Below are 17282 nucleotides of genomic sequence, written 5' to 3'. Positions count from 1 at the left end.
ACAGTATGCTACTAACTGAGGCAAAACAAGGGCCGAACATTCAAAATGAGACCAAATGTTGGAAGAGCCCACAAACCTGCCAGTGACCACAAAGGCCACCTTCCCTTTTGGTGTCCAGGCTCTGCACCAGGCCATTCTCAACCTCCCCAGCTCCCGGCTGCCCCCTCCACTGACCTTGGGGTGACCTCCAAACCCATCCCCTTCGTCTGCCCTCACCAGTCTCTCCCCGCACCCTAAGCCCTACAACCGCACGCATTCCAAAAAGTCTTCCCCACTGGCCAGAACGAGGGCCCCTCCTGTAGCCCTCCCTATCAGGAGCTTCCTGCCAACAATGAGAAAAGGAGGCAACATGATACAGCATGACTAGCATGGCTTGCGAGCCAAGAAATCGAGATCTGTCCAAGTTTTGCTGTGTGAGTTTGACTCCTATCACAGCTCCTCGGGGCCTCAGCTGCTTCATCTGTCATATTATACGGACCTAAATCTATTGACTTGTTGGAGGGTTCAATGAGATATCAGAGTAAGAGGTCTTTGTTAAAGACGTGTACTTTAACGTGTACTCTAGCACCAGAAGGGGAAGGAGAGAAGTGGAAAAGGGAAAGTCCATAGCAGGAGGGGATGCCATTTGCGAAGACGAGGTATGAATCCCCCCCTTGTACTAAGAGGGGCAGACTTTCCCCACTGGCAAGAGGGCGCCCCTACAAAGGGCAGGCACAGGTCACAGCCTTCCTATCAGACATACCTTCCTGCTCACATACCTGACTTCAGGAATTTTCCTGCAGCTGAATAAATAAACGTGGGTCCGGAGAAAATGTCCTAAACAAAACCGAATGCATCTGTTAATGAACTGCTCGAGATTTTAATGTTACTCAGCGCTGAAAAGAGGGTTTTAAACTCCATTGAGAAAAGCTGTAATTTGCCCCAGATTCACCCTCACCCACCAACGCCCCACCACTCCTCTCCCAATGGGGTGAAGGGTGGAGAATGAGGAATCCAAGGAGTGAAAGACATTTTCTCGATGGTATAATGGGCTCTGATCACCCAATATCCAATAAGCTGTGCTGAGTACATTTGCATTCTATTTAACCCTAATTCTAACCTTTGAAGGAAGAAATTATGATCCCCATTTTATAGAGGAGAGTACTTGAGGCTAGGAAGAGCACAGGGAGGGCTCAAAACTAGCCCTTTCTATCCAGCAGTCTTTTTCATTGTACTCTCCTTACATAGGCCTGGCGGTGATGTAATGACCTGTAATATGTTCAAGATAGAGGATTAGGAGAAAAACATAGCAGAACAGTGTGCAAAACCTCATTTTTATTAAAAAATTTCTACCCAGATATATATGTGAGCATATACCTAGGTCTATGCAAGGATATAGCTATATCTCATTTAGGTATAGTGCCAAGTCTAGAACAATACACTCCAAACTCTCCCATATGCCCTAACCACCAATTCCTGACAGTTTGTGGAGTTTACTCCTTCATACATTCTTATATTATTCTGAATGTTTGCTACTAACTGGTATAATATTTTAAATAATTAATTAATTTAAAATTTCCCAGTCGGGTTTATTGAGCCTTTCAAACTATAAAGACCAGCCACTCACACATACACACACACTCCAAAAATTATTCAAAAAATAGAAGAACTTTTCTCCTTACCATTATTTTCCTTATCAATTAAAAAAAACACACAAATCTCACCTTGTCCTTCAAGAGTCCAATTTTTTAAGCTTAAAATTCAGTAAAATAGGTAGCAAATGTCTTACAATGCAATAAATATTTTTATTTATAAAATAAATAAAAAGGACAGGTGTTTTGGTGTCCTTCCCCAGCAGACGGCAGACGCCACGGCTGAGAGGAGTGGGCACAATGACTCACCACAGGGCCCCACCATCTTCATCTTTCCAGGTGTCCACTCCCACCCTTCACTCCTTAGAGTTTCCATCTCAAACCATCATGCATCAAGCATCCCATTTTCTCCCCCTAACTGCTACTCCCCAGTTAAAATTTACCCAAGGAGTAGTAAAATTCATCCCCTAATCTAATAAAGGAACTACAATGTTAATGGCTTAGAATTTTCTTTCTGCTTCCTTGTAATGTATTAGCATTTTATTAGGAGTTTTCTGAACATACTGTATTAACTCGAGAGTGATTTGAACAGTGGAGAAGTCAAGCTAATTCGCCAGTGGGAGATGCAACCTGTGACTGTGGGCTACAGTGACATCCTGAATGTCCACCACTCACCTTCCAGCCAGGTGTTGCCATGTGGGGATTAATTCAAGGCTAGTGTTGGCAGACCTGATTTTTTTCAAAAGAAGCCAGGAATGTGGATTTATGTAAAATCTGATCTTTTAATGTCGACTTAATTCTTTTTTTTTTTTTAACACTGCGCAGGTCCAATAAACCCACATGCACACCAAATGTTGCCCGTGTGCCCACCAGTTAGGCATCGAAGTGGTCTCAGCCCACCTTTCCAGCCTCACCCCCAACTCCTCTGGCCCTGACCAATGCAACCCCACCTCGCTTTGCCTTTGCTCACTGTACCAGCCCCTTAAGATGCCCTTTTCTGTCTTCTCTACCAGAGTCTTTCCCACCCTTCCAGGATCTTCTTAAATTGTGCCAACTCTTCCTAATCCTCAATCTCAATTAGTATTGCCCATCCTTCAAAAAGCTATAACCCGCCATCGTATTTCCGTTGACTCCAGCGCTTTGCACGTTCTGCCTCTCATTGCCATTATTTCCACATGGTTAAATCTTTCCGGTAAAAAATAAAATAAATTGCAAAAAAGGAAGGATTTTGTGTGTGTGTGTGACAGCTATGACTTTGGTCCTATTCTCACTTTACAGGAGAGATAACCAAAACTCAGTGAATAAGTGATCATCTTGAGCTTTCTGTACATCCTCTAGCTGTGCATCTTCTGGACTTCCTTCTGCTTCCGCTACCCAGGATCCTACTCCTTCCTTCTCCATCTGGTAACTCCTACTCAACCCTCAAGATGCTTTACCTACCAGCTTCTTCCCCTTCTCCACACACCAATCAGGATGGATCCCCCACCCCCAATTCTGTGTTCCCACAGCACCCTGTAAGAACATCTGTCAGCGCACTCATCAAACTATCCTGTCATTAGCTATCTGATTCTTGTCTCTGTTGAACTGGAAGCTCCTTATCTAGCCTGGTACCTGGCCCAGAGCAAGTGATCAGTCAGTATTTACTGGATGGCAGGAAGGAAGGGAGGGAAGGAATGATGCAGGGAAGGAGGAAAGAGGAAAAGAGAGAAAAAAGGATAGTAACAGCCTACAGGCAATCAACGAACGTGAGGTATCATGAACTGCATGGCTCCGAGCCCCACTTCTGGGGTGAAATTGACGCTGGCCCTTTTGTGCTCTGCCCCAAAGCAGATGAGTGGGAAGGCTCCCATTGCACCCCCTTCTTCCCCACACCCAGAGTGGGGCAGGCAGGTGGCAGGTTGCTGCTTGGCTTCGGGGTGCCAGGAACCAGCATTCACCTCCACTCTTTGTTCCTGGCCTCCAGCTCTAGGGAATGTGATTTTCTGCATCAGTCAGGCTCTGCTTTGGAAGGATAACTTCAGTTATGATGGATGATGGTGGGGCTGAGTCTTCCCCAGAGGCTGCCAGGAAAGCATACTGGAGAAGGCCAGCGCTCAGAGAAGGGCTGACAATTCTCATTGCCCGTGGCGGACAAGGGAGAGGGGAGTGTCTTTTTTTCCAAGAACGCTGGAAGTAAGGCGCCCTGCTCTGGGGGTTGCTGGAAAACTCCTGTGCCCCCCACCCATTCACCCCTCCTCATTCACAGGCCAGGAGGCTGGGCCAAGCAGCTTCTGCTCCTGGACTCTCTCCCTGGTGCAAGCCGAAGAGAATCATCCTGCTCTCAGGAGACACTGCAGAGAATCTAGCCTGGGTTGATGGTCTCAGAAGCCCTACTCCACTCTCAAAGGAGCAGTTTACAACACCCAGTGACACCCACTATGAGATCAGAGGGGTAAGGAAAACTCTGGTCTCCTCACCACTACTCGACCAAAGTCAAGCTAGGGAGGGAGGCCAAGGATACCATTCCTACAGGGAATTCAGAACCTCAGAGAACTCACCTAGAAGGCAAACGATCTGGGGAAAGGTCACAGGGTCCAATGTCTCCCAGGGCTGGGGCAGGATTCCCAGGTCCCCTCCCACCCAGACTCTACATCCAAGCAGCTGGGGCAGAGGAAGCAGGGTTCCCCTCATTTCCCCTTTCTCCTCCCTCCTCATCCCCCATCTCCTCCCTGGGACCCACCCAGAACCTCCCCCCAACTCCCCAAGGGCTTTCGATCCCCACCTCCAGGTTAACTGAGAATAGCAGGCTCTCTGTGAGAGCCTTGGGCAGGCCCGGCATCCACGGTCAGCACTTTAGGCTCAGTAAATTCTCAATAAACCAATAAGGTAGGATCTTTTACCCTATTTTAAAAGTAAGAAAATGAAGGTCAAAACCATCTTATAATTAGAAAGGAAAAAAAAAATCCTAAAACAAAAGGAGACTACATTAAAACAAAATACTTAGAAAAACAAACTAATAAGACCCAGAACTTCAGCTAGAGAACTGACCAAATAATCCTACAGCTTTAAAAAGAAAAAGAAAAAAAAAAAAAGCTAATTTTATTGACTATTTATTATGTGTCCAGCGCTTCATGTGCACTATCTCATTTCATCCTCGGGGTAACCCCATAATGCACTCTCTTATTATCTCCATTTTACAGATAAGAAACTGAGGGGCAGGGAGGTGGTATGACTTAACCAAAGCCCAGACATTCTTCTCTTCCAAGGGGCCACAGTACTGGGGTAACATGTTACCCTGTGGGGTAACATATTTGCATTTTAACAATAGCTCTCTGGAGAAGACAAAGTAATCCAAAGGAATGAAATGACTCTAATGCCAGGAATTTCAGGCCTCGGCTCTGCCTGTGGGCAGAGTTCTTAGGGCAAGAGCCTTCTGGCACCACCGGGCATCACCCGAAGGTGGCCACCCACGGGCCCGGCTAACACAGGGCTCCATTCAGCAGCCGGCAAAGCCCAGGGCATGGGGTTAGAATGAGAGAGAAGATTGGGTCAGAAGGCCAGCCCCGAGGCAGGCACAAGAGTGGAGCAAGTGAGCAACTGCAGAAGCACGTGATTCCAGGTGCTCCACGTACGTCCCCTCATGCAAAAATATCAGCCTGCTTACCAGTGTGGAAGAGGCACTTCCAGCATTAGTGTCAGGACCAGGCAGTGTGCTGGTGCAGGAGGCCTGGGTTCCCATTCCAGCTCAGTTACGTACTCCCAGGCCACCAGGACCTGCCACCTGTCCTCAGTATACTCATCTGTGAGACTGGAGTAGGCGCCGGTGTCTAGGTAACCAGTGAGGTTTCCTAGAGACAAACTCTAGGTGATGGGACCCAGAATGGGTGCCAAGGATGGGCAATGGGGTCCTGAAAAGACACTGTTCATTGGCTTTTATCAAGGCTCTACTGAAAAGCACTCCACGCCAGATGCTGCACCAAGCACGGGGATGAGGATGGGAGCTTATACCCAAGAGGGGACAGCCTCCCAAGTAACGCTCATGAATCCTCCACTAAGAGGAGTGATGCCTGCTGCCCACGGGCCAGGTTTGCAGAGGGTTCAGGGAAGCCCTCCTAGAGCAGCCCGTGTGTGAAGAAGATGGGGACGATGACTCCCTGTAAGCAGAGAGTGGAGGCACTTATCCAAAACAAAGCACTAGAGAGAGGACATGCAAATTTAGGAAGGGCGCGTCATTACCTCTGGAGGTAATGAGGCTGGGCATGGTCAGAGCCAGGTGACAGAGCCAGAGTTAGGACCCCATCCTGCCTGACCCCACAGCTTTCGCTCTTAATTTTTATCCTGTCCTCACTCCTGTAGCATGTGTGCCTGTGAGTGGATTCAGGGTGGAGAGGGCAAAAGCCTGGAGAGAAGGATGGGGAAGACAAGAATGGATAGTAAGTACTTTCTTACCAAAACAAATTGGCAGCCACAGTTTTTCTAGACAGACTCTCCTGCGGTTGCCTATCGTGGTTTTTAAGAGCACAGGGTTCTAGGATCAGGCAGATCTGGGCTGAGCCCCTGGCTGCACCACTTAATACCTCTGTGACCTAGAACAAGTATTTAACCTCTTGGAGTCTCACTTTACTCACCAATACAATGGGAATGATAGCAATTATCCCTTATTGGGTACTCGGTAAAGATTATATCACTGCTATATTTAAAGGGCTTGGCAGAGTGTCTGGCACTTGGTAAGAATTCAATAAAAGATAGCAAAAAACCAACCATTATTCTAATGTTACTCTGGGGGGCTCTCGTCTCTCCAGGCATCCTCCTCAAAATCAACATCTGGCCAGTTCCCCCACATCCTCACTGACTCCCTCCCTCCTCCATTCAGCCTCCTTTGCATTCTCGCCATTTCAGAACCCACTTCAAAGCTATTTTTTCCCAGTGGTTCTCTTCCCTCCTAGGATTCTAGCTTGCATTTGATCAAGTGATTCATCACGTAATCTACACAAACCCCTTAACCTCTCAAGAACATAACTGCCCATTCTGTGGCTGTTTCAATGGACTGGTTTGCATGGGATTGGCAATCAACGCAGAAGCTGATGGGTTTGCAGGCTGATAGGAGTTACGGAATCAGTTGCCCATGTGTGCCTGCAATTTGTAAATTTACTTCTCGATATATATTAAAACCTTCTACCCAAACTACAAATTATGTGCTTTTGCAAATTTGCCAAACTATTAAATGAAATTTACTACTGCTCAAGAATGTCTAGCACTAATTGGACAGAGATTGATGGGTATATGAAAGATTAGGGCAAGGGACGGTGGGAAATTGGGAACTAAAGCTCACTGACTTTCTGGGGGGGGGTCTTAACCTTTTTTGTGCCATGGACCTCTTTAGCAGACTGATTAAGCCTATGGACCCTTTCTCAGAACGTTTTAAGATATATAAAATAAAATACATAGCTTGACTACAAAGAAAACCAATTACATTGAAATATAATTATTAATTTTTTTTAAATGAGTGTGTAATATAGTAGTATATGCTCCTTATTAATGCATTAAATATTAAGCTCTAGCAGCAGGTATAATAACTGCTGTAATTTCAAAGCTGTGATGGGCATAAATCATGTTCCAGATATATGCAGCAACTGAAATTTGATATGAAAATATTTGTGATTTCTACTGGTGACAATGTCACAGATACTGCAAATACACTGTGGTTTGTTGCCTACATTCATAATCGAAGAAAATGCTAAATAAAGATGTTATTGTTTTCCCCACCCAAGTTCACAGAATCCTCTGAATTCTACCTATGGGCCCCCTGGGGCTGTTAACCCCCAAGTTAAGAATCTCTGTTAGATCCTTCATAACTCAGTAAGCATCTGTACTGAGCATATTCCTGAGTTCCAGCTCACTTTCATCTCTTTCTCAAGGAATCTCCACCCTCAGCCCTTTCTGCCTAAGAAGGTCAAGTTCTGCACATATGACCCTCCTCTGGCCTCCCCTCCTATCTGATTGGCCAAAGCTGACCAGAGACTGGCCTGGAGAGAAAACCTCGGCTTCTAGAGAACCAAGCTCAGACAATAGGATCCTCTCTGGAACTTGAACTCAGAGACAAAGGAGAGTGTGATAGTACAGTGAGGTGGCGGGGAAGGGGAGGGCGGGGGGGGGGGGGCGGGCACAGGTGCTGAGTTGAGCCAATGGTACTCAAAGTGAAGACCAGTGACCACTTGCACCAGTGGAATAGCCTCAAACTCAGAACCCTCTCCCTGCCACCTCAAGGATGCCTGGCGTCCTTCCAGGCCTCTGCTTAGATATCAATACTGCATTTTATAGCTCCTCACTCTCTTCATTAGAACCAGCTTAAGGGAGTCCCTGTTTTCTGCATCAGAAGAACCCGGAGTCAGTATCACCAACAGCATGTACAGGTGAGGAAGCTGAAGTTCTTCAGTCAACGTGAATCACTTGCTCCGGCCCACAGGGCTAGTAATGCATTTTTGAGGAAGAGAGGGGTGATGGCCTTTATTATTTATTTATTTAAAAATCATACAAATGGTACATGAAAACGATCTGCTACGCACTTGGTATCGCACCTAAGAAGTGTAGACCATGATCACACTAGGCTCTACTCAGCCGCCTCCCAACTTGACGTTCCTTGTCTTTTAAACCTTTCCCCAGCTGTAGGATGGCTACATTTTTCAAGGCGGATGGGAGTGGGGTGGTAAGGACCAGCCGATGAACACAGCACTTGGAAACACTCAGCCCTGATGTCTGGTGCCCTGCTATGAAAATCAAAATTGATTTCACTGAGAGTCGGCATCTCTGGCTTCTGGGCAGAAACCAGGCTGCGGAGGAGAACCAGCATCGAAGGCTGGAGCAAATTCATGGAGCAAATTCTTCCCAATGTCATATTTCTCTCCCCGTTGTCCCTTGACGTCAGAGCAACAAACATCTCCAGCCAATAAGTTTTATTTACTTTGGAGAAAAAATCGGAAGGGGGGAGGGAATCAGGATTTGTGTCTTCTTCCACAATGCCTGTGTCCCCAGAAAGTTAAGTGAGGGGCAAGGCCCAGGCCCCAGAGCCCTGACAAGACATTGAAGCGTTCCTTTTGAAAACAGACTTCTTTCCCTTGGAGAAGGAACCTTCAGCCAGCTTCTTCAGATACCACCAATCTATAACTGCCTGCAGATCACATTAACCATCTACTTGAAATCTTAGGGCAGCATTTATTTTATCAGGGAAACTGCGACAGGCCTATTTTTATTGGGAGGGCCCCTCTTCTTTCCTTTAATCCTACTTTGAAATATTATCCATGTAGACTGGAAACTTCACAGAAAGGTCTATTAGAAGCCTCTTAGTCTAAACTCTGGGTCTGGAAGATTAGCATTCTGAAGCACAGAGAGGTTAGCGGTCCAGCTGTAAATCACACAGCTAGTTAGCAGTAGATCTAGGCTCCAATCCCGTGATGCCCTGGCTTCCAAGCCCGGGCCTCTTCCCACATAGTCTACTACAGAATAGCACCAAGTGGCCAGCTGTCTGACCCCCAGAGACAGAGAGCTCTGTTAATCCCAGTTTTATCATTTATTAGTTCCATATCCCCAGGCAAATCACTTAACCTCTCTGAGCCTCATTTTTGTCATCTATACATCTGAGATTATGATTGTACCTATTTCTAGGATTACTGCACGCATGAAATGTGCCAGGGTTTGCCACACACGGACCCTATTATTATACTGTACTGCTCCTGCTTCACATACTGAAGTGAACGGATCCGCCATGTGAAATGTGATAACTGTATCCGCACAGCTGCCCAGAGATAAGCAAGAAAAGATGGTTATCAAACCCATTTTACAGTTAAGAAAATTTAGTCCCCCGCAAAGATGACATAACTTGCGTGAGATCAGACTTTTAAAACTGAGCACATTCTTAGCTGCCCTAACTGTCCTCCCTAGCACACCATCCGAGGAATGGGGTGAATTAGAAGTAAAGGTTACCTCTTTCCCCACCCTCCACAGAGCAGAACCGTCTATCACTGGCTCACACTCTACGACCCTTCCTTATAAACTGGAATCAGCACAGTGCCTGGCACAAAGAAGAGACACGATGCAGTTTTGATGAATGAGTGAAGTACTGTATCATTGAAGATCCTGATCTGCAGATAAGCTGGGCACTGTGTGGGCCCAGCTGCCTGAAGCAGGGGTCTCGTTGCAGAAAGCAGGAGGCAGGCACGCAAGGGCTCCAGGAGCGGCGAGCGAGAACCCCATTCTCTCCATGCCTTCCCATAGCCTGCTCTACAGGGAGGAAGACTTTGACAAGACCGAGAGCTAGGCCCCTGATCTCAAGGGTCCCATCCAGAGCGTTTCCAAACCTAGCCCACATGGCTCAATCCAGGGCCCAGAAGACAACTGTGAAGCACACGTGACCCTCCTCCAGCTAAAACAGATGTAATAACATTGAAGGCAAGGGGCAGTGAACAGGCCAGGGAGATGGCCCATCTGTCTTCCTAATTGTCAACTCTGCCCATAACAAAATTTGTCTCCCTGTCACACCTTAGGCTGCTACTGAACTGAAGCAAAACCAAGATATCCATCTTCCAGCCACGAGCAGCAGCCTTCACAAAGTGCCAGGGACAAAAAGAGGCTGTTTGACTAAGAGAAGCAGAGAGAGCTGGAAGGAACCCTGGCCTGAGAGTCAGAGCTGGGGTTGGGTGAGGGTGTGTGTGTGTGTTGCAGGGGTTACTTGGGCAGTTACTGCACCTCACTGGGCCTCTGTTTCCTATAAAATTAAAGTCCAAAGTTCTGGAAAGTGGGGTCAATGGGGGAAGAGGAGGGCTGTGAATCATGTGACATTGTATGCAAAATATTTTAGGTTATATGCATTTGGAAGAGAGTATCCATAATTTTCATCAGAATCTCAAAGATATACGTAACACTCCCCCCCCCCATAAAAAAGTTAAAAAATACTAGACTAGATGGTCTTCTAGTCTAGTAAGCATTTGCTGAGCACCTTCTATGTCCTTCTCTGTGTTAGGTACATGATAGGAGAGTCCTGCCTTTACGAAGCTCAGGTGCATTTTATGCTCGCTGTGATAGAAGCCTGTCAGGGGAGCTTCGGAAACAAAGAAGAGGGAGCATTTGACTCTCTGGTCAGGAAAGGTCTTCGGGGTCGTGGGGGAACCTTAGGTTAAATGTTGATGTTGAAAGCTGAGTGCGCATTCACTGGGTAAACAAGGAGGAAGTGTATTTTAGAGAAAGGGCAGCATGTGCAAAGGCAGCAAGTGTTCCAGGAACTGCCTGAAGTGTAATTGTGAGTAGAACATAGGAGATGCTCACTGGGGTCAGCGGGGGGAAGAAGCCAGAAATGAGGCTGGAAAGGCAAGCAGGACCCAATTAGGAAATGCCATGCAAGCCACCCTAAAAAATTTTACATTGTAGGCAATGAGTTCATTCTAGTTTTAAAAGCCTAGGGTGAACCACCATGCCCAGCATGCATCTTTCTGATTTCTGGCAGAAGCCTTGGTCAGTCGTAAACACAGTGGGCAACAGGCAACAACTGGAGGAAAGAACTGCTGCCTCTTGGCGCCCTGAGTGGGCATGGGCTGTCTGCAAAGGTGCTGGTAGCAAGTGCGTGCATGGGGCGGGTAAGTCCCGCACCGGCATGTTAGTCTCTCCTTCTTCTCTCCCAGCCAGGGGGACTCCAACTGCCCGTGATTATGGATGAGAAAGAAAGGTACTGATTGGCCCAGGTGATGGGATGCAGAAGTAAGGCACATGCCCATTTGGGCCCCTGGTCATCACTTGGTAAACAATCTTTCAGTCCCTCCAAAGGACTCTGCTACTTACCTCAGGGCCCTCTCACATGCTGTTCCTTCTGCCAAGAAGACTCTTTCCGCCCTCTTGAACTAGTTACTTCTTATCAGCCTTCCGACTAAGTGACTACTGTATGTATCACAGATTCTCATAGCACCTTATCCTTTCCTTTCAAGCAATTCAGCACTGTTTGTAATTCTATATTTATTTGAGTGAGTTGATTCAAGTCAGTCTTGGCCACTAGACTGCAAGCTCCATGAGGCCGTCTAGACAGTGCCAGTTTTGTTCATATCTGTATCCCACTCTTTTGCCTGGTGCCTGGCACAGAGCAACTATTTGTTGATTGAATGAAAGTCTGGTGTGGACCCTGAGCCACTGCCCATTCTCACTGCCCTTTAACATTCCCCATAACTCAACTCACATTATGGTCCAGTGAGGAGGAGGTTTGGACATGGGCAGGAGGATTGGACTTGAAAAGGCAATATCAGAGTGAACTCTGCCTTTATTCCAAATGGAGCTCTGTGTTCTCCTGTGTCCTCTCTTGAAAGGCTCTAAGGGAACCCACATTTGGTTTACCCAGGCAAGTGAATCGTGTTCAAGATGCTTTCTCTCCAAGCCTCAACCGGGTTACTGGCTGCATCTGATCCTCCCCTGACCCTACTTGGTCAATAGGACTTTGCCCAGGCTTCACGGGGTCATCCTCAGAAAGAAGGAGGAGCCTCCATCTCCTTCTCCTGGAAAACACCTCCTCCCGGCCCGCCAAGCCCGAACCCTAGGGCGCCTGGGAACCAAAACCACTGGTTCCTGCAGATGCTCAGGGCAAATGCAAATACAGACCTAGTGTAGGGGCCATGGGGCTCGACTTTCCAAATCCCATGCTAAGTAACTGGCCACTCTGCAGGGACAAAGTACTTGGGGTCAAAAGTTTGACCTTAAGGGAGAGATGACAGGGAGGGAATCTCACCGAGTGGCGTACATGCTCAGCAAAAGCGCCCTCGGCGGGGCGGCGGCCAGCACATCCGGCCCCCCTAGAGGCCCCCTTGCCTCCACCCAAGGTCGTCGTCCAACAGGAGCGCTGGAAAGTTCAGCCAGGGGCCGAGGGGTACCCGAGTAGGAATCGGGGGTCGGCTTTTGCGGAAGAAGGGAGACTAAGAGCTCGATCCTTGGTAGTCCTGGGAGCCGGCGGCAGGGTGCCCCAGTCCCGCAAGCTGCATCCCGGACCGCAGCGCCGGGCTCGGAGGCTCTGGGGGGGGGCTGCACCATCCGAGCCGCAAGGACAACGCGGCCTCCCCGCTCCCCAAACTCCTCCGTCCCCGGCACTAGGGCGCGGGGAGCGGGTGGGGCGGAAGGCGAGTGGCGTCCGCCCTTGGGCAGCCCCCTCCCCGCGCGGTCTCGGACCCCGGTGGGGGGCGGGGGGCGCCAAGTCGGCCCAGGCTGCCGCAGCCTCTGCTTTAGGGGAGCCGGGGATGCGCCGCGGGGAGGGGGCGAGGCGGGTGGCGGAGGCAGAGGAGAGGGGACGAGCGCCGGGGACGAGCGCCGGGGCCAAGACCCGGGTCACGCCGGGCCGGTGCGGGCAGGGCCGGGGTGGCGGAGCGCCTTACCTTGGAGAGACGCGGGAGGCCGGCGGGGAGCGCCGGCTGTGCCTCGGACTTCGGGGCGCACGCAGCCTCCGGGTGCACCGTCGCCGTCCCGGGCACGCTCCACCAGGCTGGCGCACCCTCGTCGTCCGGGGCGCGCACCGCCTCGGGCGCCCTCTCGCCGGCGGGCTCGGCCTGAGCCCAGGGCGCACACCCAGCGGGGCACACCCACCGCGGCCGCTGCGGGACTGGCCAGGCGCGGGCGGCCGAAGCTGCGCCCGGCGTCGCCGGCTGCCAGCACCACCCGAGTCCCCGCCTTCGCCAGGGGAAAAAAAGACTCCTGACGCGGCGCGGGCTTTGGAGTGTAGGAAGGGGCGGCATTGCGAAACCGAGGGGAGGGTCTTAGACTTGATAAACTCAAAAAGCTTTTGGATGGAGTTTGGAAGAAAAACTTTTTGAAAAAAGAAAACTCCTAACCTGTGTACAGCGCTTTTCAGATTTCCAAAGTGCCTTCATATGCATTTACCTTAGTTCATCCTTACTACAACAGTAACTAACTGTTGAGGCATTTCTATCCTTTTACGGATGGGAAGACATCATCACACAAGGTAATGATTTGCCCAAGCCAGGACTAGAACCCAGGCTGGGTAACGGAGTCCGAGTGCAGTGAGGAGATGTACATCGCCCCGGGGATTTTTTCATTGCAGAGGTGGATGCAGGGTAGGGACGGATGTAACCGACCTTTTCTCTCTCCTAAGTCATTTCCTTTTCCTTTTGCTTTTTTGCTTCCCACCATTGCTTTAGCCCCACTAAGTCTTTCACTTCACACTTTCATCTCCCACAACGCCTTTTATCAGTTCACAATATTTGCATTTCAATCACTAACCTTGAATGACCTGCTCACTGAGTGCCATACCGTGCACAATAAACTTAGGAGAAAAGAGCTGGTACCGCCCCATTTTATGGATGGGGACAAACAGGCATGGGAGAGGTAGAAGGTATGGAACCTGCGGGACTCCAGACCCCAGCTCTGACCCCCTATGCGCACCTTTCAGAGGGTCCATTGGTGCCAGGTAAAACCTAACCAAAGGGGTTTCATTTTTGACACTGAAACCGTGAAGAGGGGAGATAATTTGGGGCAAGGGACACTTCTGAGACTTTCTTTTTCCCATTTTGTTGGAAACATGGTTGTTATAATGATTTACTTCCTCTAGGGCACCATTAGAAGCAAATCAATGGCCCTAGAGCCACAATAAATGGCGCAGAGTCTTGGCCTTGGTATTGGGAATAATAGGGAGCGGTGGGGACTGTGGTGCACTTGAGGGCAGCTCCAGGCTCCTGCCCAAGTGAAGGGGCTGCTGCCACCCAGCTCTCACCAATTTTCACCATTCAGGGCAACAAGTTAATATGACCAGATCGACCCATTTTTCAAGAGAAGCTGTAAATCCAGATCTCTAAGTGAAGTTTCCCAATTTGTTGACAACTCATTTTTAAAATGCTAAGCACTTGATATATAGGTCAATATTGTTCAAGCCAAATGAAATTAGTTTATGGAACAGATCCAGCCCATGGAGCAGGGGTTTGTGCCCTTGGGTTTTGGGTACTTCACACTATTTCATTTGGGCCTCCCATTGCCCCTACAGGATGGACCCAGCATGGATTACTATTTCCATTTTATGGAAGAGGACACCCCTATTCAGGAGGTTTCCCTAACTAACTCAAGGTTGCACAAGGTAATTGCTAGAGCTGGAACTGAAAGCTAAGCATTCTGATTCCTGATCCTGAAGCCTTTTCTCTCTGCATCCTCTGATCTCATTAAGATTTTGTTTCTTGGTTTCTAGGCATTGTGAGCCAGGTTAGGCATGGGGCTGGCACTGGGGTGTGGAGACAGAGCACCTTTCCTGGGAGGATGGAGTGGGAGTGCCAGACTGCTGTCCTCGAAAGCTCAGCCTGATGACTCAGAGGTGAAGCTGTGTCTTGAGGGTAAAGCTGAGTCAGAGAAAACAAGGTCTGAATTGGGGCAGCTGGGGCTTCTGAATCCCAGATTAGTGTATTGAGAAACAGGATGAAAAACAAACTAAGCAAATACAGCCACCCCCTTGCCCCTCACAAAACCAGAATCCATGGACTCAGAGACACGGGCTAGAGCATTGCCTATTTTTCCTGTCATGACAGGAAAGCAGCAAGAATTAGACTGGAAAGTGGACCCTTGGGCGGTCCTGAGAAGAGAGAACCCTTTGCAGACAGCAGGTCTTCTAGAATCTCAGGTTTGGGCATCTCCACTGCAAGACTCAGCCTGGGCCTTTCAGACAGAGTGAGTCTGAAAATCCAATTTAGAATGACTGCACCACACTGCTGGAGCCTGGAGCTGCATAATCAAGGAACGGAGCAGCAGACAGAGAATGGAGTGCCTCCTTACCCCCACCTTTTCTCGGAATTTGGGGTAGAGTGTAGGAGGATTAACAGGTATTCACCGTCTGCCATGTATGTGCCAGGCACTGGGTTGAGGATCTTACATACATGATCTCATTGGGACAATAAAATCTGTGAAATGGCTCTTATTCTCCTTTCAAGGATGGGGAGGCACAGTGTCACTTGCCTGAGGGCACACAGCTAGTAAATTGGGGAGGTGGGTTCAAACACAGGTCTTGGTGGCTCCAAAGACTGAATCTTCTCTAACTGGGGGCCTAGAAATTACAGCCAATGTGGAGGTGGGTCACTCAGATCCTGCTTCAAGAAAGGACACACCAATCAATGGTGTGTTGGTAGTGTTTAATAACTGGCTCCCAGGGCGCAAATGTGTGCATAGGTACAGTCAATGCTCATTATTCCAGGAAGTTTTATAAAGTGGCAGCAAACACTGAAATTGCTAATATTGAACCATTGCTCCCAGGGAAAATACAGGATTAGGTTCCTATAAGCCTTTTGGCACATTTTCATCAACTGATCAATACATAGCTTTGTTTTATGTTTTTGTTTAAAGAAAAAAAATATATATATATATACACACATTATTTTTTTAATATGTATCATTGATTCATTAACATTGAACTAATGGCCAACCGTGCCATAACTCACACCTGAACAAAGGTTATCTAACACACATATTTTCTCCAAAAAACAGCCTTCTTGTGCTTAGGAACACTGGTAGCACTTCAGCAGTATGCTTTGGGGCTGTCTTAAACAGTGAAATCACCTGCAAAAAGTGTGAAAATGCAAAAAAGTACCACCAAATAGACCACAAAAAGGACGCTTGTTTACAGCATGAGGCTGAAATACGAAAGCAGAGGGTCACCTTGCAACCTCAGCTGGGAATGTGCACACCAGTCGACCCAAAATTTTGGTTAAAATTTTGCACATATCCACAAATGACTACAAACTTGCTGCAAGTATTGATTTGGGGTTACAGATAAATTTTAGCAAGTAAGTGAATTCGCAAATACAGAATCCACACATTATGAGGAATGGCTGTACATACAGGTATCCATGTATGCCTTCTGGGCCCTTCATATCCGCTACCTATCCCTCCAGGTTTATCCCCCATTATCCTCCAGCCAGACTGGACACTTAACCATTCTCCAAACATGTCCCACACTTATCTAGCTTATGACTGAGCGCAGGCCACTGCCTATACCTGGACTCTTTCTCCTCTGCCTCCCAACACACACGTGCACACACACACACACACACGCACACTCTGTCTTCTCATGTCCAAATAATTCTGCCATGCAACTGTACCTTCTCCATAAAGGCCTTCCTGTTGCCCCAACAATGGGATTTCTCCATCCTTGGGACCACCGTGGCATTTTGAAGCCTGTGTCAGACACTGCTCATGTTCTACTGTATGGTCAGGGCCCTCAAGATGGCTGTTGTCTTGCTCTCTGTACATCCCCTGCTGTCCAGTCCTTGCTTCACCTACACCATACTCACATGACTATTCAATCCTCTTAATCATAGGGCTTAATCAGTAACGGCTATGGCGCTTGACTTCCGCCCCAGCTGCTGGTTTCCCTGGTAATTGATGAGCCAACCTGACGTCAATACCCCCTATAACTGGTAGATTCCATCCTCTCCCCTCTAGAAGACTGCTGCTGGGTCCTGCCACTGTCTGCTGTACATGATGAGGTGTCACTCCAGGACTTCGCTTTGGACTTGTAAGATTCCCTATCCAATATATAGTTAATGTCTCTGTCGTTGTCTCCAGGCTCTTTCTTCGGCCTCGCAGCTGGACTATTACAAGGTCTGCAGGTCTGTGGAGTAACATCTACCTTGCAGGCCTGCAGCCTAACATCTATCTTGTATTACAAGGCAGCCTTAGTGATCTTCAAAAAACACAAATCTGATCATGCCACTCCCCTGC

At 48.4% G+C, this 17282-nt stretch overlaps 1 protein-coding gene across 2 annotated transcripts in view; it reads right to left on the bottom strand.

Annotated features, from left to right (window-relative positions):
- The window catches only part of KANK4 (KN motif and ankyrin repeat domains 4), a 67896-nt gene extending 54720 nt beyond the window's left edge, over positions 1–13176 (bottom strand). For both annotated transcript variants that reach the window (XM_061184122.1, XM_061184123.1), the window contains exon 1: positions 12947–13176. The gene's annotated coding sequence lies outside the window, so the exon portion shown is untranslated. The remainder of the gene's footprint in view (positions 1–12946) is intronic.
- Positions 13177–17282: the final 4106 nt, after the last annotated feature.

Source organism: Eubalaena glacialis, chromosome 3, assembly GCF_028564815.1.
Source record: "Eubalaena glacialis isolate mEubGla1 chromosome 3, mEubGla1.1.hap2.+ XY, whole genome shotgun sequence".
Taxonomy (NCBI): Eukaryota; Metazoa; Chordata; class Mammalia; order Artiodactyla; family Balaenidae; genus Eubalaena; species Eubalaena glacialis.
The sequence above is the reverse complement of the archived record's forward strand: the minus strand, read 5'-3'. Positions and strand labels throughout refer to the sequence as shown.